The following is a 25766-nucleotide window of genomic DNA, read 5'->3' on the forward strand; positions in this document are numbered from 1 at the left end:
AAAATAAGTAGTAAAAAAGGATACATGTACCTGACACTCCTGCTTTGCCCACCCACAAAAAAGAAAGCTACCACATTAAAGAAAGTTAACAAACGTTGGGCAAACTTGTCTTCTCCTGCAATAAAACCTGCAGGAAGAGGCTTTGGGCTGGAAATCTCTGCAGAAGTCCCCTCAGACAGGGCCGCCCAGAGGGGGAGGCAAGAGGGGCAATTTGCCCCAGGCCCAGCAGGGGCCCCCACGAGAGTTTTTCAGGGCCCCTGGAACGGGGTCCTTCACTCGCTCCAGGGGCCCCGGAAAACTCTTGCGGGGCCCGGGCCCCCGGAGCTTCTTCGCTCCTGGTCTTCGCTGGCCGGGGGTCCTTCCTCTCTCGGACAGAAGGACCCCCCCGCCGCCGAATTACCGCCAAAGCGGGACCCGCCGCCGGAGTGCAGCCGGGTCTTCGGCGGTAATTTGGCAGCGGGCGGGGGGGGGGTCCTTCCGTTTCGGGACCCGCCGCCGAAGTGCCCCGAAGACCCGGGGTGGGGGCTGCACTTCGGCGGCAGGTCCCGCTTCGGCAGTAATTCGGCGGAGGGGGGTCCCCGCCATGGGTCTTTGGGGCACTTTGGCGGCGGGTCCCGGAACAGAAGGACCCCCTGCCACCGACTTACCGCCGAAGCGGGGGCCCCCCGCCGCTGAAGACCCCAGGCCCCCAGAATCCTTTGGGCGGCCCTGCCCTCAGAGATCCTTCCATGGTTAGGGGTTGGGATTTGTCCACCATCATGGAAAAGTCTGCAGGGCCCCCACCCCAAAAGCTGGCTGATTCAGCCCAGGATTCTGAAGTACTAACAGCTGGTGTCCAGATCCCTGAGTATGTGGGGGGACCCTAAGCTGTAGTATCTTTGGCAGGTGTTTCTATGGACTGAGGGGTGGAATGATGCACAAGGGCCTAGCCAATACCCCTGCTCAGAGAAGACCAATTATAAATTATAAAGTGAGCAGTTTAAGATGTACCGGTAGCTCCTCATGGAAATCGTTGAGTAACCCGGTATCTTGTATTTCAGTTCAGGTTTGTCTTAAAGATGATAGCATAGCAGTTACTCCTAGGCCTCCTTGCGAGCAGGTTACAAACTTCTATTGGCCCGGCCAGCCTGGTGGTTTGAGCTGAACTGAAGTTTCTCCACACTTCTCATCCTAAATCACAAAAAAGTTTGGAGATTTTTACTTTGATTTAAAAAAGGAAAGAGAAAGACCTGCTGATTGATGAGACACTGCTAGCTCAAATTTGGCTCCAAATTTTAAAAGTGGTGTAAAGATCTTTTTTCAAACCCCCAAACCAATTTGAAGGTCACATTCTCTTTATGATGGATGCTTAACAAAAACAAACAAAAAAGATTCCTTTTAGTGTTGTAAACCTGAGCAATGTTGTGCTAGATTGGAAGAGACAGGGGTCTAGTGCAGTAGTTTTCAAACTTGTGGTCCGTTGACCCCTGGGGATCTGCATGTCTAAGATCTCCAATGGGGTCCACACTTCCATTTGGAATTTTTTAGAGGTCTGCAAATGAACAAAAGGTTGAAAACCACTGGTCTAGTGCATGAAAAACTGATATTGAAACTGACTACATTTATCACCCCTTTTTTTTGGTTTTAAACTTTGCAATACATAGGGTTTTTTTTTTCAGCTGACCATTTCAAAGCAATCCAGAAACCTGGGTAAATTTACTTCCCTGTGCTTGTTTCTAAGCCATAAAACAAAACTGAGTGACATGCCCAGGATCACAGAACAAGTCAGTAGTATAGTCAGGAAGAAAACCCAGGCTTCTTAGTTGCAAGGTCTCTAATGGACAGAGCTTTCCCAGTTAGTGAACCCAACTAGTTTATTTTCATTGTCCATGCTGGGAGAAATGCAGAAACTGAACAAACAGAATTAGATTTTTAAAGGCCATTTTAATAATCCAAAGCATTATTTGAAATGTAGGTCAGGACAATGACTTTTTATATATATATATATATATATATATAGTGAGTAACTTTACAGTGTTCCTTAAAAAGAAAAATATCTTTGAACAGAATTGGAGAAGTTAGAGAAGTAAAATACTTATTGGATGATCCAGTCACTCATTCCCTAAAGCACATTTTTTAGTGGTTTATTACCAGTGTCTAAAAAAGTGTCAGTAGCACCTATGTCCCATTGAAAGCCAAGGGGCATTTGCAATTTTTTACTTTCCAGATCTGTTTTTTCATTTGCTGCCATGTGCTAAGAGCTCTAAATCCAGCCAATAACAATACGAATTTCCCTTGGAGAAACAGATGCTCGCTAGACATTTCACCAGCTCTAGGATTCTCTCCCAGGGCCCCCTACTGGTACAGTTCTGCTGGATGTGCAAACAGCAGTAACCACCACTTTACTTCAGTATGCAACTGATTAAGAACAGCTTCACAGCCCATCTTACTGTTAGTTGCTGATCTTCGCCAAATTTCTCATGTGAAGGCGCATACAGGAACAGAAGAGCGAAGACGTAAAGGTTCCACATCCCATAAATGCCTGTGAAGAAGGCACCATTCATGTACCCTGTGAACAAGTTCCCCCATTTCCAGTGCCCTTCAGCCACCTGTCCATGAGAAAGCAGAGATTCAATAGGGCCAGGCAGGTAAGGAAGAGTCTCAAATATGTTGAATGAGCACCTGGGGGGGGGTGTAATACAAAGCCCACAAGTTGTTTTTTGGATGGATAATGGACCAAATGTTTGGCTTACCACCCAGAACTGAACATGAACACACGCAGAATGGGATTGTAATAAAATACAGGACAACGGACAGAGCAGGTGGCAGAACTGCTCAAGCAAATTCCCGCAAAAATCTATTAGGTAAATAGAAACCCACTGACACATCAGTGGTTTTAGCATTGGCCTGCGAAACCCAGGGTTGTGAGTTCAATCCTTGAGGGGCCCACTTAGGGATCTGGGGCAAAATCAGTACTTGGTCCTGCTAGTGAAGGCAGGGGGCTGGACTTGATGACCTTTCGGGGTCCCTTCCAGTTCTATGAGATAGTTTCTAAAAATAATATATGGAGATATACCTAAGATAAAACCATGCAGCTCACACTGGTGCATTGTTTTCTATAAGCATTTCAAAGGGCTCTATATTAAGACATCACATATCTCTACATCACCACTGCAGCCCATGAGAAGGCACTTCTACACACAAAACCAGAGCCATAGGGTTTGTAGTTAACCAAGAATCATAACCATTTCTTCCTTTCTACTCATTAACCCAATGTGCTGCCTTGTAATTTCTAGAACAGAAATCCCTCCTCCAGTGCAACACTGGAAGACTTAGTTTTTCAAGGGCATTGTTCAGCACAGAAAATGGGATTAGTCCCAGAGGAAGCATCTTGGATAAGCCTCAAGAAGCTGCGTAGTGTTTGAAACACTGATGGAAATCCATGGTACTGAATGGCCTTTTTGACTATGGCCCTTCTCACTCCAGACTGAACAAGGATGAACCTGAGGTGTCACAACACAATGCAGGAATGCTTTCATGCAGGATTACCTTTCAGCGCACTCACCTGCCAGACAATGAAGATGATGATAGTCATGGCAGCACAGATCAAAGTGATGACCATCAAGAACTTGAACCTGATATTCAGCTCCTGGGTATACAGACAGCATTGAAAAAACTACCAACAAAAACAGACTTGCACACATCCTCTAGGTGCGACAGCCAATATTCTTCATTCCCTTACACATCTGAATTCCCCCCAGACGCACAGAGAAGGGGTTTAAGTGTCTGAGATTATTACTGCTTTCCATTACATTTCCTTTTGTGAAATGATACAGGATAGAGTGAGGCTGATTTACTAAGTGAATGTGCTGGAGGCACCACTTAAACTTAATCAAAAGGTTTCATTAAAACAGCAGCAAATTTGACAGCCCCAAGCTTCCATGCTTAACCATTTACACTCCCACCATGCTTACAGTGAGACTGGACAGAATTTTGACTTACTTAGCCAGGGACAAATGAGGCACTTTTGAAAATTTCACTCTTTGTTCCTAGTGTGCCTAACTGACTTAGGAACCAGACTTAAGACACCTAAATCATTGAAAAAAGCAACAAAGAGTCCTTTGGCACCTTATAGACTAACAGATGTATTGGAGCATGAGCTTTCATGGGTGAATACCCACTTTGTCAGATGCTCCAATACTTCTGTTAGTCTATAAGGTGCCACAGGACTCTTTGTTGCTTTTTACAGATCCAGACTAACACAGCTACCCCTCTGATACTAAATCATTGAGTTGCTTTTGAAAATTTTAGCTCAAATTATGACGTATTTCTAAATAGAGAATTAGACTTACCCAACATTTGCCCCCTTTTTAAATAAAGGCTTTCCACCGTATCTTCCGATAACCAAAGAACGGCAGGATGCAGACTCCTCTGTGACATCCACTATGGACCTTGCTATGGTCATTGACTTTCCCTGCACAGTACTGAGATACCCCAGAGATGAGCGATAAAGAAAACTTAGCACTAGATTACAATTGGACAGAAAGTAGTATTTGGCTCCTTGTCCATACACTGTACCCTGGCTCCGTTAATTCTTCCTCTTTAGTTAACAAAGAGCTTGGTCAGACCTTCGGTACCTATGCTAGGCATGCTCTTAACGCAATCTCTCAGTTAAATCAGTAGCCCTTTTTGTTTGGACTAATTCAGGGGGTTTGGCTCACTTTTGCATCTTTTCGCATCAACTTTTGTTGTTATAGGTTATTGTGACATTTTATAAACTTTCATTCAGTTGAGCTCACAATCAGAGTAAATTTGTAGGCCCAATTATCACATGTGCTGCATATGACACATTTTTATTGGAGTAAATAACATATTCCTAGTGAGACAATCTTCTAAGATAAAGATTCCACCTGTGATAATGTCTACTAGGAAATGTTTAATAGGGGCTTAAATATTTTTGGAAAATAATCCATCATTAATACAGACACCCTTCGGGTTACGCAAACCCGACTTATGCAAATCCGCACTTACGGAAAAAATTCCGTAAGCTAGAAATAGGAGTTGTGGTTGGGTTTTTTGTGCATAATGGTCGGTATACATTTCAGACTTATGCAAAATTCTAGTTATGCAAGGCGTTCCGGAACGGAATGCTTGCGTGAGTCGGGGAGCGTCTGTAATAGCACAATGGACATTTTGAGCATGTTCAGAAATCTAGAGGGGACATTCCTTTTCTCCCCTGCAGCAGAAACCAATTGGGAGAAGACTTGCAATCAAGTCAACTCCAGTCTCCCTAGTAAGAGTTATCAGAACACACACTCACTATTTATTTATTTATTTGACCAGACTTTTCCAACCTGATACTGAATCCTGCAAGTCTTCTTTATGGGTGGGAGACTTAATGGCTTTCCATGGAAGTTCTGAAACACTTTAAACACCAGGAAGCACAGAAACAAGAAGTAGAGGCAGAGACAGATGCCAGCTATTGTAATGAATGCCATCAGCTGAGCATACCAGTTAAAGGAAATGACTACTTGGCAGAGTGGTATTTACAGAAACAATCATCCAGGTAATTAGTCTGCTTTCAGCTATCCTAATTCATGCTTCTAGTGTGTCTTCAATGGAAGCGTCAGACTGCAGCTTCCGTCTGAGTGAGGCTATATGCTTCACGGTTCCTTCCCCAGCTCAGTCCCAGAGCTGATGCTTTGTTGTTCCCCCTAAGCACTTGACATGGTGTTAATGAGGGATAAAATATTAAAACTTCTGCAGGCTAAAGAGGCTAAGCTGGAATTGTCACTTCTGCTCCACTGGCATGAAAAGGCAGGGCTTAGCTAATCACCAACCAATCTTAGAAGACTCCTGCAAAAGGACTGGGTTGCTGGAGAAGTGGAACTAATCATGTTACCTTATCTCAGCCTGGAATAAAAATTAAGGCAGCTGAAAGAACTTCCAGCGTGAACAGGCAACTTTAAATAGAAAATCGTATAAATGCTGTAGGATAACACTCCCAATCAGCAATGAAATGAACTGCCCCAGAGGGAAAAACAAAAACAAACAAACAAACAAAAACCAACCAGAACAGGAGTACTTGTGGCACCTTAAAGACTAACAAATTTATTTTAGCATGAGCTTTCGTGAGCTGCAGCTCACTTCTTCGGATGCATAGAATGGAACACACAGACAGGGGATATTTATACATACCGAGAACATGAAAAGGTGGAAGTATGCATACCAACAGGCAGAGTCTAATCAATTGAGATGAGCTATCATTAGCAGGAGGAAAAAAAACCTTTTGAAGTGATAATTAAGATGACCCATAGAAGGTGTGAGGAGAACTTAACATAGGGAAATAGATTCAATTGGTGTAATGACCCAACCATTCCCAGTCTTTGTTTAGGCCACAGTTAATAGTATCTAGTTTGCATATTAATTCAAGTTCAGCAGTTTCTCTTTGGAGTCTGTTTTTGAAGTTTTTTTGTTGCAAAATTGCCACCTTCAAGTCTGTCACTGAGTGGTTAGAGAGGTTGAAGTGTTCTCCCACTGGTTTTTGAATGTTATGATTCCTGATGTCAGATTTGTGTCCATTTATTCTTTTGCGTAGAGACTGTCCGGTTTGGCCAATGTACATGGCAGAGGGGCATTGCTGGCACATGATGGCATATAACCAACCAGCAACTTATAGTTCAGATCAGGAGAGGGAACAGCATAACCTGTCATAAGAACATAAGAACATAAGAAAGGCCGTACCGGGTCAGACCAAAGGTCCATCTAGCCCAGTATCTGTCTACCGACAGTGGCCAATGCCAGGTGCCCCTGAGGGAGTGAACCTAACAGGCAATGATCAAGTGATCTCTCTCCTGCCATCCATCTCCATCCTCTGACCAACAGAGGCTAGGGACACCATTCTTACCCATCCTGGCTAATAGCCATTTATGGACTTAGCCACCATGAATTTATCCAGTCCCCTTTTAAACATTGTTATAGTCCTAGCCTTCACAACCTCCTCAGGTAAGGAGTTCCACAAGTTGACTGTGCGCTGCGTGAAGAAGAACTTCCTTTTATTTGTTTTAAACCTGCTGCCTATTAATTTCATTTGGTGACCCCTAGTTCTTGTATTATGGGAATAAGTAAATAACTTTTCCTTATCCACTTTCTCAACATCACTCATGATTTTATATACCTCTATCATGTCCCCCCTTAGTCTTCCTCTTTTCCAAACTGAAGAGTCCTAGCCTCTTTAATCTTTCCTCATATGGGACCCTCTCTAAACCCCTAATCATTTTAGTTGCTCTTTTCTGAACCTTTTCTAGTGCTAGAATATCTTTTTTTGAGGTGAGGAGACCACATCTGTACACAGTATTCGAGATGTGGGCGTACCATGGATTTATATAAGGGCAATAATATATTCTCAGTCTTATTCTCTATCCCCTTTTTAATGATTCCTAACATCCTGTTTGCTTTTTTGACCGCCTCTGCACACTGCGTGGACATCTTCAGAGAACTATCCACGATAACTCCAAGATCTTTTTCCTGACTCGTTGTAGCTAAATTAGCCCCCATCATGTTGTATGTATAGTTGGGGGTTATTTTTTCCAATGTGCATTACTTTACATTTATCCACATTAAATTTCATTTGCCATTTTGTTGCCCAATCACTTAGTTTTGTGAGATCTTTTTTAAGTTCTTCACAATCTGCTTTGGTCTTAACTATCTTGAGTAGTTTAGTGTCATCTGCAAACTTTGCCACCTCACTGTTTACCCCTTTCTCCAGATCATTTATGAATAAATTGAATAGGATTGGTCCTAGGACTGACCCTTGGGGAACACCACTAGTTACCCCTCTCCATTCTGAGAATTTACCATTAATTCCTACCCTTTGTTCCCTGTCCTTTAACCAGTTCTCAATCCATGAAAGGACCTTTCCTTTTATCCCATGACAGCTTAATTTACGTAAGAGCCTTTGGTGAGGGACCTTGTCAAAGGCTTTCTGGAAATCTAAGTACACTATGTCCACCGGATCCCCCTTGTCCACATGTTTGTTGACCCCTTCAAAGAACTCTAATAGATTAGTAAGACACGATTTCCCTTTACAGAAACCATGTTGACTATTGCTCAAGAGTTTATGTTTTTCTATGTGTCTGACAATTTTATTCTTTACTATTGTTTCAACTAATTTGCCCGGTACCGACGTTAGACTTACCGGTCTGTAATTGCCAGGATCACCCCTAGAGCCCTTTTTAAATATTGGCGTTACATTAGCTAACTTCCAGTCATTGGGTACCGAAGCCGATTTAAAGGACAGGTTACAAACCTTGGTTAATAGTTCCGCAACTTCACATTTGAGTTCTTTCAGAACTCTTGGGTGAATGCCATCTGGTCCCGGTGACTTGTTAATGTTGAGTTTATCAATTAATTCCAAAACCTCCTCTAGTGACACTTCAATCTGTGACAGTTCCTCAGATTTGTCACCTACAAAAGCCAGCTCAGGTCTGGGAATCTCCCTAACATCCTCAGCCGTGAAGACTGAAGCAAAGAATCCATTTAGTTTTCTCCGCAATGACTTTATCATCTTTAAGCGCTCCTTTTGTATTTTCATCGTCAAGGGGCCCCACTGGTTGTTTAGCAGGCTTCCTGCTTCTGATGTACTTAAAAAACATTTTGTTATTACCTTTGGAGTTTTATGGCTAGCCGTTCTTCAAAACTCCTCTTTGGCTTTTCTTATTACACTCTTGCACTTAAGTTGGCAGTGTTTGTGCTCCTTTCTATTTGCCTCACTGGGATTTGACTTCCACTTTTTAAAGGAAGTCTTTTTATCTCTCACTGCTTCTTTTACATGGTTGTTAAGCCACGGTTGGCTCTTTTTTTTAGTTCTTTTACTGTTTTTCTTAATTTGGGGTATACATTGAAGTTGGGCCTCTATTATGGTGTCTTTAAAAAAGGGCCCACGCAACTTGCAGGGATTTCACTTTAGTCACTGTACCTTTTAACTTTTGTCTAACTAACCTCCTCATTTTTGTATAGTTCCCCCTTTTGAAATTAAAGGCCCACAGTGTTGGGCAGTTGAGATGTTCTTCCCACCACAGGGATGTTGAATGCTATTGTATTATGGTCACTATTTCCAAGCGGGTCCTGCTACAGTTACCTCTTGGACCAGCTCCTGCGCTCCACTCAGGATTAAATCTAGAGTCGCCTCTCCCCTTGTGGGTTCCCGTACCAAGCTGTTCCATGAAGCAGTCATTTAAAGTATCGAGAAATTTTATCTCTGCATTTCGTCCTGAAGTGAAATGTTCCCAGTCAATATGGGGATAATTGAAATCCCCCACTATTATTGGGTTCTTAATTTTGATAGCCTCTCTAATTTCCCTTAGCATTTCATCATCACTATTACTGTCCTGGTCAGGTGGTCGATAATAGATCCCTACTGTTATATTTTTACTAGAGCATGAAATTTCTATCCAGAGAGACTCTATGGAACCTGTGGATTCGCTTAAGATTTTTACTTCATTTGAATCTACACTTTCTTTAACATATAGTGCCACTCCCTCCCCCTGCACGGCCTGTTCTGTCCTTCCGATATATTTTGTACCCCGGAATGATTGTGTCCCCATTGATTGGTCTCAGTCCACCAGGTTTCTGTGATGCCTATTATATCTATATCCTCCTTTATCACAAGGCACTCTAGTTCACCCATCTTATTATTTAGACTTCTGGCATTTGTGTACAAGCACTTTAAAAACTTGTCCCTGTTTATTAGCCTGCCTTTTTCTGATGTGCCAGATTCTTTTTTATGTGACTGTTTGTCATCTGATCCGGCCCTTACATTATACTTCTCATTCCTCTGCTCCTGACTATAACCTGGAGATTCTCTATCATCAGACTCTCCCCTAAGAGAAGTCTGTGTCCGATCCACACGCACCTCTGCAGCAGTCGGCTTTCCCCCATCTCCTAGTTTAAAAACTGCTCTACAACCTTTTTAATGTTTAGTGCCAGCAGTCTGGAGTATTTGTGGCACCTTTGAGGGTAAAACAAATGTATTTGAGCATAAGCTTTCGTGGGCTAAAACCCACTTCATCGGATGCATGCAGTGGAAAATACAGTAGGAAGATATTACACAGACACAGAGAGAACATGAAAAAATGGATATTGCCATACCAACTAGAACGAGAGTAATCAATTAAGGTGGGCTATTATCAGTAGGAAAATAAAACTTTTGTAGTGATAATCAGGATGATAATCCTACGATGGTGTCCCCTGAATAGGTATGTGGATAGGACTTAATCACATCAGCCACACCATCAGAGGCTCGTTCACCTGCACATCTACCAATGTGACATGTGCCATCATGTGCCAGCAATGCCCCCTGCCATATACATTGGCCAAACTGAACAGTCTCTATGCAAAAGAATAAATGGACACAAATCAGACGTCAAGAATTATAACATTCAAAAACCAGTTGGAGAACACTTCAACCTCGCCGGTCACTCGGTTATAGACCTCAAAGTCGCAATACTCCAACAACAAAAACCTTCAAGAACAGACTGCAATGAGAAACTGCAGAATTGGAATTAATTTGCAAACTGGACACCATTAAATTAGGTTGAATAAAAACTGGGAGTGGATGGGTCATTACAAAAAAGTAAAAACTATTTCCCCATGCTAATTTTTTCCCCTACTGTTACTCACACCTTCTTGTCAACGGCTGGAAATGGGCCATCCTGATTATCACAACAAAAGTTTTTTTTCTCCTGCTGATAATAGCCCACTGTCATTGATTAGTCTCGTTATAGTTAGTATGGCAACACCCATTTTTCATGTTCTCTGTGTATATATATTTCTACTGTATTTTCCACTGCATGCATCCGATGAAGTGGGTTTTAGCCCACGAAAGCTTATGCTCAAATAAATGTGTTAGTCTCTAAGGTGCCACAAGTACTCCTCATTCTTTTTGCTGATACAGACTAACATGCTACCACTCTGAAGCATAACCTGTGCAATTTAGACAGGGTTCAGTGAGGACAGGATTTGCTCTAGAACTACTGTAATACCCAAACCCTAATTCCAGATGTGCCCTTTTCCAGACTTCCTACAGCTTGAGGCAGGTGCTAATTTTTCTAATTACTTCCCTTATATTAACATCAGTCTCAGAATTCATCCTTGCAGCAAAATCTACATGCTGCATTAATGTTTGACAGAGTGTCACCCTACAGAACCATAACACTGTTCACTCAAAGGACACTCTGGATCATCCACAATATTAAAATCATTAGAAACCAACTACTGGTCCCATTTTATCCAAGATAAGATGCTTTTCACCAGTTAAATAAGAACTTAGAGAAAAAATAAATTGTTACTTAACTGTTTCTAGTTTCTACCACAATAAACACTTGGTACTAATAGATGGAAGGAAACAGCCAGCTCCATGCCAACATCTGTGGTCCAGAAACCGTAGAATGGATTTTTCAGTTGTACCCCTCTGAAAACAGGAGAGAATCCACAATAATCATAGATCACATCAGTATAAAGTTGAAAATAGAGCAAGATGTGAGTTCTTAAGCATTAGTCTTTGCAGCTTGGTAAAACCTGAGAAATGTTATTTTCAACTGGGTGGGGAGAGGGATAGGGAAGTGGGAAGGAGGAACATATTTGTCCATGTTTCCAAATAATATCCATTTTCGGAAGAGCAGAGTATTTTAAATCTGAGAATAATCATGTTAGCGCTACAGAGGCCAGTTGGAAGATAGTGTCTCATTTACCTCTCATAAATGTCAAAGATGAAGAGGCAGAAGGAGCCAACAGCTATTGGCCCAACCCACTTCCAGTACCCAGAGAGCCACGTTTGGTCATTTTGATCCTAAGCAAACAAGGATGGGAAAAAATAATCATGCCAGGTAGAGCCAAGAAGGTAAGTTAGAGGCCTAAGCTTCATTACAACAACATGGAGAAATTGCACCGAGCAGAGGACTCTGGGTTTTTTTTTTATTATTGTTTGAAACAAACAGAATAATCACATGTAGCACAATGGCAGGTTCTAGGATACTGCACAACATGCAGGATGACACAGGCCTGGTTAAACTCACCCTGCTGTGCGCTCACCAGGTTGCTGTGTTTGGATCCAAGTGCTGGATCTGATCCCACATGCTTCTAAGCCCATTGAGACTGAGCAGTGTCCAGACACTGTCTCTAACTTCTCAGGTCAATAAATCAGAAGATTCAGATTCCCTCATAGGTGCCCCTTCTTGGAAGCAGGGCCCTGCAGTCCAGCTGCCCTAGGCCCCAGAGGTTCATCCTGATGGGTACTCTGATTTAGTTTAACCCTTCAGGGACATGTGAGAGTTACAGCAAGGAACAAAGGATTTGCACAGTAACTCCTTCACACACACACACACACACCCACACACACACACACCCCTTACTCATAGAGAAAGCATAAGAGACTTACAGATCCCTGAAAAAACAACAAGCCTTTGCAAAAATCTCTCTCTCCGGTGCCCTCACCACAGAGAGGCCTTTGAGTTTTGGCCAGTCCTTTCTAGGGATCCATCTTGCTGCTTAGCTTTCAGGTTCTGGTCTCTCCCCTCCATTGCAACGGCCAGTCAAAGAGGCACACTTTATATAAAGTTGCAGCCCCCTTTGTCAGGGTGCCCACCATCTTTCACTTCAAGTCCTTTGTTTGGTGATCCTTTTCTTGGCTCCTAGCTCACATGAGGGGTTGGGTTTGTCCAGGCAGTACCCAACTCATCATCCAAGGGTGCTTGTGTTCGAGTAGGAGACCCTCCAAGTTAATGACCCTTGGACACTTGGTATTGTTTGCCCTCTGTCAACCTCTCTTGGAATGTCAGTCCAAAATGGAGGCAAAAAGACCACAGGGAAGGCACAGTACAGTCTTACAATCAAAACGAGGCTCCTAAACAAAATGGAGTTTGTAGTTTGATATAGATACACACGGGCATAAACTGAGTTGTCACATAGGGCTCTTCTCTTGCCTTTTCCTTCCATTTATTTGTTGTCCCCTTGTAAGATAGTGTCTTACCATGTATTTATACAGTGCCTAGCACCATGGAGCCACAATCCATGGGGGCTCCTGAACACCAGTGTAATACAAATAAACAATCATCACTCAACATCCAGGTGGTCCTTTATATTGCCAAAAAGTGAGCCTTTACCAGGCACCAAATTGCTACTTAATCCAAATGGCTGGGGGGAAAACCCAGCACCACTATATTTAAAGATACATTTTTTTATTATTCCCCATTTTGTAAAAAAGCAAGCCTTTAGATTTTCCAGATCTGTTGTACACATTGGCATCTCCCTCTCTTGCTTTATTAAGTCCTGTCCAAATTTGGCTAGTTACCAGATTGTGCTGGAATCACCTTCATGTACTTCTATAGATATCAGCTTCAAATCCTGCCCATATGGAAGGCAATGTCACCCTGGATGTTGCAAGAAGCACATGTGCATGAATTTGACTGACAGCAAAGCTGGTTTTAGTAGAAGTCTTCACATTTTATCTATATAAAAGACTCGTTACTCTATAGTCACACCTACCTTCACATGCTCTCCACAGAAGATTATCCAAAATGACAGAAGCATGGCATAGAAGATTCCTTGTCGAATATCTTCAAAGAGCAACATCCAAGTCCAGTCAAATCCAATGGAAAACCACTCTACTGGGATGTTTATGAACGTCATGGAGATCACAAGAGCAAAGATGACTCTGGAGAAGCAGAAACAGAGTTAACAGAATCATTTTGGATTTCAAAGAAAAAAACCCAGCTACACTTGAGGCGGCTGGTGTGGACATACAGTAGCATGTTTGAGCAGCATCTTCACATATCTGCACCAGTCACAAACCCCATTGTCACCCAGTTCTTAGATTTTTTTGTTGTTAAGAAGTCACTTGTCTCCATAGTTTTGTCTATCATAAACCAGTCTTTCCAAATCAAGTCTTAAGCTATTTTTAAATATAACCCTGCATATGTATCAATCCAAGTTCACCGCTCTATCTATATTAAGGGAGCTGAATCAACTGGTTACCAAAAGGCTTGTCAACAAGGCCAATTAGTTTAGTGACTATGAAATAGGGCTAGGAATGAGTTAGGTCTGTAGGCCAATGGGGTTCGGAAGAGTCATGAAGAAGTGGAGTTTGGAATTTTGGGAGAAAGGAAGATATTTGCACTTTGCTGCTAAAGCAAATCCTTGTTAACACTCCCCTCCCTCCCCCGCCTTCCTGGTGGCACTGGTATCTGTTTTCTTGTCTTCCCACAAATACCATGGCTAAAGGCTCACATGGCGACTGGCAAGTAAGGCATGGCTATAAAAAAATGAAAATATGTGCCTAGGCGTACGAGTCTAAATGAAAATGCAGTGCTATTTTATGCAGAGGATTGAGAAGTAGTCAAATCCCTGTGGGGTAAATCTTGCTTCCCCTGACACTATCAGCTCAGGATTAAACACAGACTGTGAATGGCTAGCCAACTACAAAAGCAGTTTCTCCTCCCTTGATGTTCACACCTCAACTGCTAGAAGAGGGCCTCATCCTCCCTGATTGAACTAACCTTCTTATCTTTAGACTGATTCTTGCCTGCATATTTATACCTGCCCCTGGAAATTTCCACTACATGCATCTGACAAAGTGGGTATTCACCCATGAAAGCTCATGCTCCAGTATATCTGTTAGTCTATAAGGTGCCACAGGACTCTTGGTCGCTTCCCCTCTAGTTATTCAGGCTTTGACTGGGGAGAAGCGTTTAAACCAGGGGTCTCAAACACGCGGCCCGTGGGGCTATTTCCTGCAGCCTGCCCCTGCGCCCCCGGTCTACCTCCAGGTTAGGGGTGGGCAAACTACATCCGCAGGATTCCCCTCCTTGAGCCCTGCACCACTCCCTGAAGCAGCTGGCATCACATCCCTGTGGCCGGGGGGGGGGGGAGCAGAGGGCTCCATCCATGTGTTGCCCTGGCTTCCAGGCACCGCCCCCCTGCAGCTCCCATTGGCCAGGAACGGGGAACAGTGGCCAATGGGAGCTTTGGGGGAGATACCTGGAGGCGTGGCAAGCAGGGTGCGGAGCCCTGCGTCCCCCTCCCCCAGGGGCCGCAGGGACATGGTTCCAGCTATTTCCCGGGGCCAGGGGCCTGCCCTGGCCCCGGTGTGCACTGCTGCCACCCCGAAGCCCTCCTGCACCCCGCCCCCCCAACTCCCTTCCCTGAGCCCCTTGCTGCATCCCACATCCCTTCTGCACCCTGAGCCCCCTGCCTGCACCCCAACCCCCTGCTGCACCTCAACTCCCTGCCCTGAGCCCCCACCACACCCCTCATGCACACTCTGGGGGCAAGGAGGGGGCGGAGTTGGGGTGGGGACTTCAGGAAAGGGGTTGGAATAGGGGAAGGGCCAGAAAAGGTGTGTGTGTCAGTGATGTATAAGTAGGGACATTTCCAGCAGATCAAGGGATGTGATCATTCCCCTCTACTCAGCACTGGTGAGGCCTCATTTGGAGTACTGTGTCCAGTTTTGGGCCCCACACTACAAGAAGAAGGTGGATAAATTGGAGAGAGTCCAGCGGAGGGCAACAAAAATGATTAGGGGGCTGGAGCACATGACTTATGAGGAGAGGCTGAGGGAACTGGGATTGTTTAGTCTGCAGAAGAGAAGAATGAGTGGGGATTTGATAGCTGCTTTCAACTACCTGAAAGGGGGTTCCAAAGAGGATGGATCTAGACTGTTCTCAGTGGTAGAAGATGACAGAACAAGGAGTAATGGTCTCAAGTTGCAGAGGGGGAGGTTTAGGCTGGATATTAGGAAAAACTTTCACTAGTAGGGTGGTGAAGAACTGGAATGGGTTACCTAGGGAGGTAGTGGAATCTTCTTCCTTAGAGGTTTTTAAGGTCAGGCTTGACAAAGCCCTGGCTGGGATGATTTAGTTGGGAATTGGTCCTGCTTTGAGCAGGGGGTTGGACTAGATGACCTCCTGAGGTCCCTTCCAACCCTGAGATTCTATGATTCTATGATGCAGCCCTCGGGCCAATGAACTAGCCCTCATGTGGCCCTCATGGTCATTTGAGTTTGAGACCCATGATTTAAACTGAAGTCCATTGTGTTCACTGGATCATCAGAGAGAATTACTCCACTACTCATTTGTCCAGCAGGACAGGAGCACACGTCAGCACTCTGATCCGTCTCCAATACCAGAGCATGATGATGAAGATGACGGGTGTGAAGAAGGTTTTCATTGCAAACCATACCTTTGTAAAATATTTATTCTGATGGATACCCTGAGGGAAGACAAGTTTAAGTGTGGAAGCTGTACGATATTTCACTCTTTTCCCTACCTGCCGTCAATATAGCAGACGGTCTCTGTACAGTTTCCTTTGCAGACCCTGGAAAAGGGTGATTTATATTTATATGTTTTAAAGCAAACAGTGCTTGTAAAATACCCTATATAATAAAAGGACAGCTACAAGCCAGGGAATAGCAGAGCAAACTTCACCACACAGCCCTGGCAGTGAGCCTCAGCCCTAATCTTCAAGAAAGCTTTAAATGCCTGCCCTCTCTGTCTTTCTTTCGTATGGCTTGGCTAGGTAGCATCAACTACAAATTTATATCTAAGTTGGATAGCCAACACAGTGCCGCAGCAATGAGCTGGTGAATGTCCTTCAGGCCCCCGGCAAAAGAACGAAGGGACACTCACATATGATGTGCTCCAGTCGCATACAGGTGTTTGCCTCATTTTCCATTTAAAGAAGGTTTGTCCACATCTCCCAGGAGAGGTCCTGATGCGATTCAATCTGCACCAGTCTTTCTGACATAAATCAAAACCCGGTAGTTTCTCAGCAGGGTCAATGATGATGTGCTTGTTTTGAGCAGTCAAAATGCTCCATGTGACTCTCCATTGAGCCTCAGCATCAAAGATGGATGTAATGGTCTTGGTACTGTTCCATAGGAGGTTGTGGGATTTTATTCTCATCTTTGGGAGTTCTTCAGGTCATCATGCAGCAGGATCTTTGCATTTGCATTGACATGGTTAAGAAAGCGAGATTTCTCCACAGATTAGAAGAGCTGCTCAGGCCGGATGTGCGATAGGACGGGGAGCCAGTCAACTGGAGTCTATTTGAGCATCCCTAACACTCTGCGCATAGCATTAGTAAGTTTAGTGTGACTGCTATGAGACCACATTGGCACAAAATATTCAGCAGCAGAATATGCCAAGGCAATTGTTGCAGTTTGTAAGGTCCGTGGACTGGAGCCCCATGATGTTCCAGCCAATTTTCTGATAAGCACGACATGAGACTTGACCTTATCGTGGGTGTTCTAGGTGTTGTTGAAAGGTCAAACTCCAGTCCAGTGTAATGCCAAGACACTTTGGATTAGCCTCATGGCTGACGGTCTCACTACAGAATGGCACATTAAGTTGGTATTAACCATTTTATTGTTCAGATGGAAAGCAGTCACCGGCGGAGGGGAGGAGGAGGGAAGGGGGTTAGGCCTAAGTTTCCAGCATTGGAAATAATCAGCCATTGTGCTAAGATCTCAGGTTAGGGTGCAGCTGATGGTATGGAGGCTTGTATGCTGAACAGTTAGGGTAATATCATCCGCATACATGAATTTCCGTGACTCCGTCACTGATATATCCTCGGTATATAGATTAAAAAGTATCCAGGCCAGAACAGAGCCTGAGTTAAGAGTTCTTGGTCTACTGGTTTAGCCATTAAGGTGTACCTTAAAGCGGCGGCCCCCAGTCATTGCCGCCAGGAAGCAGATCGTTTGCTGGCAGTGAATGACGTGAGAGATCTTGAGGAGGCGGCCCCTTCTCCAGACAGTGTTGTATGCCGAGCACAGATCAACAAGGGCGATCCCAGTCTTCAACTTACATTGGAATTCTTCCTCAATGCTGCTAGACAACTCTCTGACACCACATTCTACAGGCCATTATCCTTTGACCCCAATGAGGATTACCAAAAGAAACTACACTATCTGCTCAAGAAACTCCTTAAAGGAGCATAGGAACAAATCTACACTGACACAGCCCTAGAGCCCCGACTAGTGGTATTCTACCTGCTATCCAAAATCCATACACCTGGCAATCCTGGATGCCCCATCATCTCGGGTATTGGCACCTTAACAGCAGGATTATCTGGCTATGTAGACTCTCTCCTCAGGCCCTACTCTACCAGCACTCCCAGCTATCTTTGAGACACCACTGGCTTCCTCAGGAAACTACAATCCTTTGATGATCTTCCTGAAAACACCATCCTAGCCACTGTGGATGTGGAAGCCCTCTACACCAACATTCCACACAAAGATGGACTACAAGCCGTCTGGAACAGTATCCCCGATACCATCACGGCAAACCTGGTCGCTGAACTTTGTGACTTTGTCCTCACGCACAACTATTTCAGATTTGGGGACAATTTATACATTCAAGTCAGTGGGACTGTTATGAGTACCCGCATGGCCCCTCGGTATGCCAACATTTTTATGGCTGACTTAGAACAACACTGCCTCAGCTCTTGTTCCCTTATGCCCCTACTGTAGTTGCGCTACACTGATGACATCTTCATCATCTGGACGCATGGGAAGGAGGCCCTTGAGTGATTCCACCAAGATTTCAACAATTTCCACCCCACCATCAACCTCTGCCTGGACCAGTCCACACAATAGGTCCACTTTGTGGACACTACAGTGCTAATAAGCAATGGTCACATAAACACCACCCTATACCGGAAACCTACTGACCACTATACTTACCTACATGCCTCCAGCTTTCATCCAGACCACACCACATAATCCATTGTCTAAAGCCAAGCTCTAAGATACAACTGTATTTGCTCCGATCCCTCAGACAAAGACAAACACCTACAGAATCTCTATCAAGCATTCTTAAAACTGCAATATTCACCTGGCGAAGTGAAGAAACAGATTAATAGATCCAGAAGGGTACTGAAGTCACCTTCTACAAGACAGGCCCAACATAGAAAGTAACAGAATGCCACTAGCCGTCACCTACAGCCCCCAACTAAAACCTCTCCAGTGCATCATCAAGGATCATCTGAAGGATGATCCCTCACTCTCACTGACCTTGGGAGACAGACAAGTCCTCATCTACAGACAGCCCCCCAACCTGAAGCAAATACTCACCAGCAACTACTCACCACACAACAAAAAAACCAACCCAGGAACCAAACCCTGCTACAAACCCCAGTGCCAACTCTGTCCACATATCTATTTAAGGGACACCATCATAGGAACTAACCACATCAGCCACACCATCCAGGGCTCGTTCACCTGCCCATCTACCAATGTGATATATGCCATCATGTGCCAGCAATGCCCCTCTGCCATGTACATTAGCCAATCCGGACAGTCTCTACGCAAAAGAATAAATGGACACAAATCTGACATCAGGAATCATAACATTCAAAAACCAATAGGCGAACACTTCAGTCTCTCTGGTCACTCAGACCTAAAAGTGGCAATTCTTCAAACAAACAACAAAACAAAACAAAAAAAAACCTTCAAAAACAGACTCCAACATGAAGCTGCAGAACTGGAATTAATTTGCAAACTGGATACCATCAGATTAGGCCTGAATAAAGACTAGGAGTGGTTGGGTCATTACAAAACCCAAACTTAATTTCCCCAATACTAATTTCTCCCTACTGTTACTCACACCTTCTTGTCAACTGTCTGTAATGGGCTACTCTCTTACCACTTCAAAGTTATTTTTCCTCCCTTGGTATCCTGCTGTTAATTGATTTCTCTCATTAGACTGACCTCACACTCGGTAAAGCAACCCCCATCCTTTCATGTATTTATAGCTGCTCCTGTATTTTTCCACTCTATGCATCTGACGAAGTGGGTTCTAGCCCACGAAAGCTTATGCCCAAATAAATTTGTTAGTCTCTAAGGTGCCACAAAGACTCCTCGCTGTTTTTGCTTGGTCACAGCAATTCCTCTTCAGGCAAAATCCTGCCTGCTCCGCTGGGAGGATGTCTTTGATAAGGTCAGACAGATGGTGGTGCAGCACCTGTTCCATAAGCTTGCTGATGGTTGAGAGGAGAGAGATGGGGCACTAGCTGGTTGCATCCTCTGGGGTTTCCCAGGCTTCAATAGGGCAACCACTGTTGCCCATTGCCAGCTTGTTGGCACTTCTCCAGTTCTATGCACAGCAGTAAAAAGCACTCCAGCCATTCCCGTCCCCGTCTCACCAGGTTCTTGAGAAACCCTGGAGGAATGCCATCAACCCCTGCAGCTTTCCGGCTTTTGGTTTCCAACTGTGCAACATCGATCTCAACAGAATATGGGGAGGAGAATGGGGATTCCTCTGGGCATTGTTGAAGGTTTCTGCGGAATTCCTGCTGGACCTCCTGGCATGTAACCATGTCTGTCAGGGTCTAGCTGTTAGAAAGAAGAAGATGAGAGGCAATAGCATTTACGGTCACCTTTGCCGGGCATCGCATTACTGGCTGGGATCCTCCAAGTTGCCACAAAAGAGCCCATGCCTTATGACTCCATGGGTGAAATCAAGGCTTTCAAAACAAAACAGTCTCTTTCCACTTTTCCAGGGACACCGAATTCAAGGACTCAAGCAGCACAGGGTCGCTGCTCCTTTCCTATTCCCTCAGGAGGGACTCAGATTCTTTTGTCCAGCAGGAGGTGAAAGCCTTGCAGTCACTGCGGGGGGGGATGTACTCCTTAGCGGTCAATTTTAGGATGTTTGAAAAGTGGACGAAGTTTCTAGGTATTGGTTTGAGCTGTGGGATTTGATGTTCTTTTTCTGAAGCGTAGGCAGGTCAATCAACCTTGCGGAAATTCCCATGCAGCTGTGGCACAGACTGCAGAAGAGGCACTTCCAGGCCAATCTGGAGGATGATTGGGCGATGTTGGCTATGTGGGAAGTAACTCAGGATGGTTCTTGTTGTGGCCAGTGGGACACCTGCACTATTACGGGTCACAAAACACAGGTCAGGGTTGTGATTCATTGTCCACCTCGCAGACCAAAAAGATCCGGATTGCTTCGGATCATAGAGCAGGTGGAGGTCTTCGAGGGGGCCCCATTCTGTGATCTGTTCCCCAGCTGTCATTTGAGTCGTTTCCCCAGTCTTCATGATGCCTCTTAAAGTTGTCCATGTAGATGGCCGGATGAGAAAGGGAAGGTGAGATGGGATCAGGCCACATGATGTTAGGTGGCTTGTATATGTTTACTATAATGATGTCCCTGATTCTAACCATGTTGATCTCTCTTCCACTGGTTGATGAGTCTTCCAAAACTTCCACATCCTCTAATCCATTTTGCACGTACACTGCTAGCCCATGTTTTGGATGGTTGACAGCAGCGATTTTGGTATAGCCATAGATTTTACGTCTGGCACCTTTATCTTCTTTCACATGTGTTTCTTGGAGGGCCACAAGGTCAATGTGATGGTCTTTCAGGGTCCTCGAGAGGTAATCTGCTTTTTTCCCTGGACATCCCTTCTATATTAAGTTGGTATATTCAGAGTACTGGCCCAACTTTTCTTTTTTGGTCCTGAAAAGGGTGGTTTGAGATAGTATAATCATTGCTATGTTCATTGGGAGGTCGGTAATACGACATCTGGTGGCCAATTGATGACATTGGCATGTTGGTTAATTTTCACAACGCCAACACTTAACAGAAGCACCACATGAAGGCTGTCAACTTGCTCCCCCTCTCTCAGTGAAGACTGACAACAAGGATGCCAATTAGTGCCAGTGATAGTGGTGTTTTAGTGATGTGAACCTTAAGAAACTGGCTGGAGACTAACTCATTTCATATAATGCAATGTACATTACAGCTGTGAACTGGGTTCAAATGGTGACAGAGAAGTTAAGAGCCCCCACTCAGTTTCCCAATCCAACAAAAAGTCTTAGGAGATAACAGTAGTGTGGAGTTGTGGGATCTGAGTTTTCCTTTATAAAACTCAGAGTGAGCTCTAATGAGTTTTAAACAAAAACTCTTCTGGTTCTGTGTGCCAAAAAGGTAGTAGCTAGATAGCTCAATGGATTACGAATAGGAACTAGGGTATTGTACTGATAAATCATCCATTCAATCATAAATCATTCCATCATAAATCATCTGTGCCCTGTGAGGCACAGATGAAATAAAATTGGTTGTCCCAGACCACTTGTGGTAGTGGTTAAGATATTTGATATCATTTACTGAAGGCAAGTAATAAAAATGACACACACTTACTATCAGGCGAACATCCTTTATTTCTCCAATGCCCACATTAACTCCCTGACTTTCGTTCACAGGGAGTTGAATGTTGAGGAGGTAGAATAAGTGAGCCACAGTTCCAATTTCCATGAAAGGCAGCATATCACATTGGCCTTCATGTTCTCTAGTCTGGTGGAATCGCATAGAGAGGGAAAATACAAAGTCAGTATTGTTCATACTTAATTGGACCTTACCATGGTTTGGTTCTGTTCACCGAAACAGTCAGTCACTGCTTTAAAATGTGGCGATGCACAGTACAAAGTCCTTATCATATCCTGAATATTCCCTTTTCAGGGAAAGCAGGACTGTGGAATAAGACAGGCAATTACATTACCATATTGCCTTTCAGTTGTGAGGTGGGACAGCTGGTTAAGCAGATACCTGGAGCTGAAACATGTTACTGAGTTGTCATTTATTTTAAAAAATGACTATAGTAGTTACAGTAAATGGTACTGTTGCAAAAAACAAAACAGGGATAACTAAGGCAAATGAACTTTCTTTCATCTCGTCTCACCTCATTTGTGCTCCAATCATGTTGGAATATTTTGCATAATGCATAGACCTTGCACAGCTATATCATCATGAGGGCAGGGGACTGGACTTGATGACCTCTCGAGGTCCCTTCCAGTCCTAGAGTCTATGAATCTATCAATCTCCTAAGGATCTCCAAGCATATTACAAACATTAGTGAATTAACTCTCCCAACTCCACAGTGATGACAGGCATTATTTCCTTTTCCCTCCCTGCTCCTTTTAACAGGAGAAACTGAGCAACAAGTACTTTGCCCAAGGTCATGCCAGAAGGCTGTTAGAGTGGGGACAGAACCTAGATCTCCTGACTCCCTGTCTTACCCACAAGGCAATCTTTCTACTCAAAAGTTGTACTCACTACTAGGTCTAGTCTGCTTTCCTCTAGTTAAGGCTTTGATCACAGGGCAATGTCCAGATAGGGCAATCAAACACTCATTCAGGACACATGGATGCAGCAGCTAAATCCTATGAAGCATAAGAACACTGAAGAAGTAGTGGACCTCTGACTAAATTTTGTCCCATAACTTACTTTTGAAGATGCAAAGGAGCATTTTAGCTTTCGGGTCTGTACTGCATGTGCCATTTCTGTCCATTCAGCGACCATGTCATCATGATAAGCCAATGACACGTCAAATGTAATCTCTGCATTGTCTTCTGCAAGAGTAACAACCAGCCAAAATAATTACAACACGAACTGTAGGCAATGTCGGCTCAGGGAAGGAGGAGAGGTACTGTGATAAAATTCAAGGATATCTATCTCGGGTGGTGATTTAGGGAGGGATTTTCAAAGGCACTCAGCAGTGGCCTAACTCTGCCCCACTGAAATCAATGAGAATAAAGATTGGCCAACACTGATTGCTTTTGAAAATCCACCCTTAGCCCATCCTGGAGGGTTAGATGTTTACCACCTTACTTGAGAACAGGTCAAAGAGCCAGCTGCTCAATCATTATGGTACCCTTCTCTAGGCATAATAGAGCTCACTCACTTGTAGCATTACCATCTAATTCTAGTCACCAAAGCTGGGATTTTCAAAGGGCCCCCATGTGTGATCCACTTTGAGTTGGTTTATGCCCCTACAATGAAAGGAGGGGTGCTCTGTAACAATTATTGATCGGTTTCCAAAATGTGATTTATGTGCTGTGAGAGTTGAAGAGAAGGCAGCAGACAGTTTCTGTGCCCTCACCCACAGATAGATACTGTCACAAGGCCAGTGATTGCAAGCCTCTGGGACTGAATGAATTTAACTACCCAAACAATGGAGCAGCCATCATGGGGACACTGTGGCTGGACCGCTGGACCCTAAATGGACAGGCTAGACTACTGGGCAGAAGAAAGACTTAATTATCTTCACCCTCTAATGAAGGCCTGGTCTTCATGGGGGAACTGACTAGCAGACATATAGCAGTATTATTATAGCACTATAGCTGTGCCAGTATAGCTCCCCATACGGACACTCTATTCTAGAATGAAAGTAACTTTATTCCAGTGTAATTTCCCCACTTATGCAAATCCAAAGACACCACTGAACAATATGGTAATTGGGATGAGATACACACAGGGATGGTGGGGGCTTTCAGAAAACCCAGTTGTCTCTGGGACTAGTGAGAGAGACTCGGACAGAATGGGACCAGGCTGTGTCTCAGGAGCTTGTTGGCTTTCTAAGAGCATGTGCGTTGGTTCATGACTTCTCCTCAGTGGGTGAGATTTTGTCTCTCACCCAAGGAGGTCAGACCAGATGATCATGGTCCCTTCTGGCCTGAAAATCTATGCAAAGTAAGTCCTGTGGGAAATCTGCTAACCCAGCTCCAAGCTGCACAGAAGAGCTGCAGTGGCAGCTTGAAGTTGGTCAGAGAAGTGAGGTGAGTTACCCGTAGTCAAACAGGAGGTCTGTAGCAAAGCCAGGAATTGAACTCACTCACCCTAAGTCCTAGTGCAGGGTATAAATCACAAGCCCAACCTTCTTCTATTAATAAGTCAGTTCACACTGGAATTAAGAGTCATTATTTCCATCCCTGGAGAACCAAAACTATACACTACATGCTACTTGCCTCTGAACAATAGCGCTTCACACTCAGAGAGCTCTTCAAATGAAAAGTGCAAGTCATATTAGAAGCACAAAAACAACAAGGAGTCCGGTGGCACCTTAAAGACTAACAAATTTATTTGGGCATAAGCTTTCGTGGGTAAAAAACCTCACTTCTTCAGATGCATGGAGTGAAAATTACAGATGCAGGCATTATATAATGACACACGATGAGAAGGGAGTTACCTCACAAGTGGAGAACCAATGTTGACAGGGCCAATTCGATCAGGGTGGATGTAGTCCACTCCCAATAACAGATGAGGAGGTGTCAATTCTAGGAGAGGCAAAGCTGCTTTTGTAATGAGCCAGCCACTCCCAACCCCTATTCAAGCCCCAATTAATGGTATTAAATTTGCAAATGAATTTTAGTTTTGCTGTTTCTTTTTGAAGTCTGTTTCTTAATTTTTTTTTTGTTCAAGAACAGTTACTTTTAAATCTGTTATAGAATGTCCAGGGAGACTGAAGTGTTCACCTACTGGCACAGATTCATGTGGTCTCAGTCTCCTGGTGAGCTGGATATTACATTCATTTTACCAATGTATCCATTTGTACCCATTTTTACAGATTAGAATAAATCGCTAGACAAGATCATCCCTTTTTGGTCCCTGACATGTAAAATGGAAGAGCAGTTGCTGCCACACTGACCGTGCAATTTTGAGGCGAATTGTCTGGAGTTGCCCCTGGCTAGCATAGCACGATCGAGAGAAGAGGGCATGTCAGTGTTACCCTGATCGCCCAGCTTTGAACACTCTCACTTTCCGATATACTTGCACTGGAGGCTAAGATGCCCATTGTAACAGTTTACATTCATAGAGCACCGTCAGGCTGAAGGAACCCAAAACACTACACAGAGCACCCCTGAACCAGTGCTACTGATGGAGGGGAGAGCATGAGACAGCTGAGCTGACACACACAACACTGCAGAACACAGAGGAGTTTAGACTATAAAC

General features: G+C 44.2%; 1 pseudogene; it reads right to left on the reverse strand.

Annotated features, from left to right (window-relative positions):
* Nucleotides 1–739: 739 nt before the first annotated feature.
* The window catches only part of LOC123376402, a 29229-nt pseudogene continuing 4202 nt past the window's right edge, over nucleotides 740–25766 (reverse strand).

The sequence above is a fragment of the Mauremys mutica genome, chromosome 8 (genome assembly GCF_020497125.1).
Source record: "Mauremys mutica isolate MM-2020 ecotype Southern chromosome 8, ASM2049712v1, whole genome shotgun sequence".
Classification (NCBI taxonomy): domain Eukaryota; kingdom Metazoa; phylum Chordata; order Testudines; family Geoemydidae; genus Mauremys; species Mauremys mutica.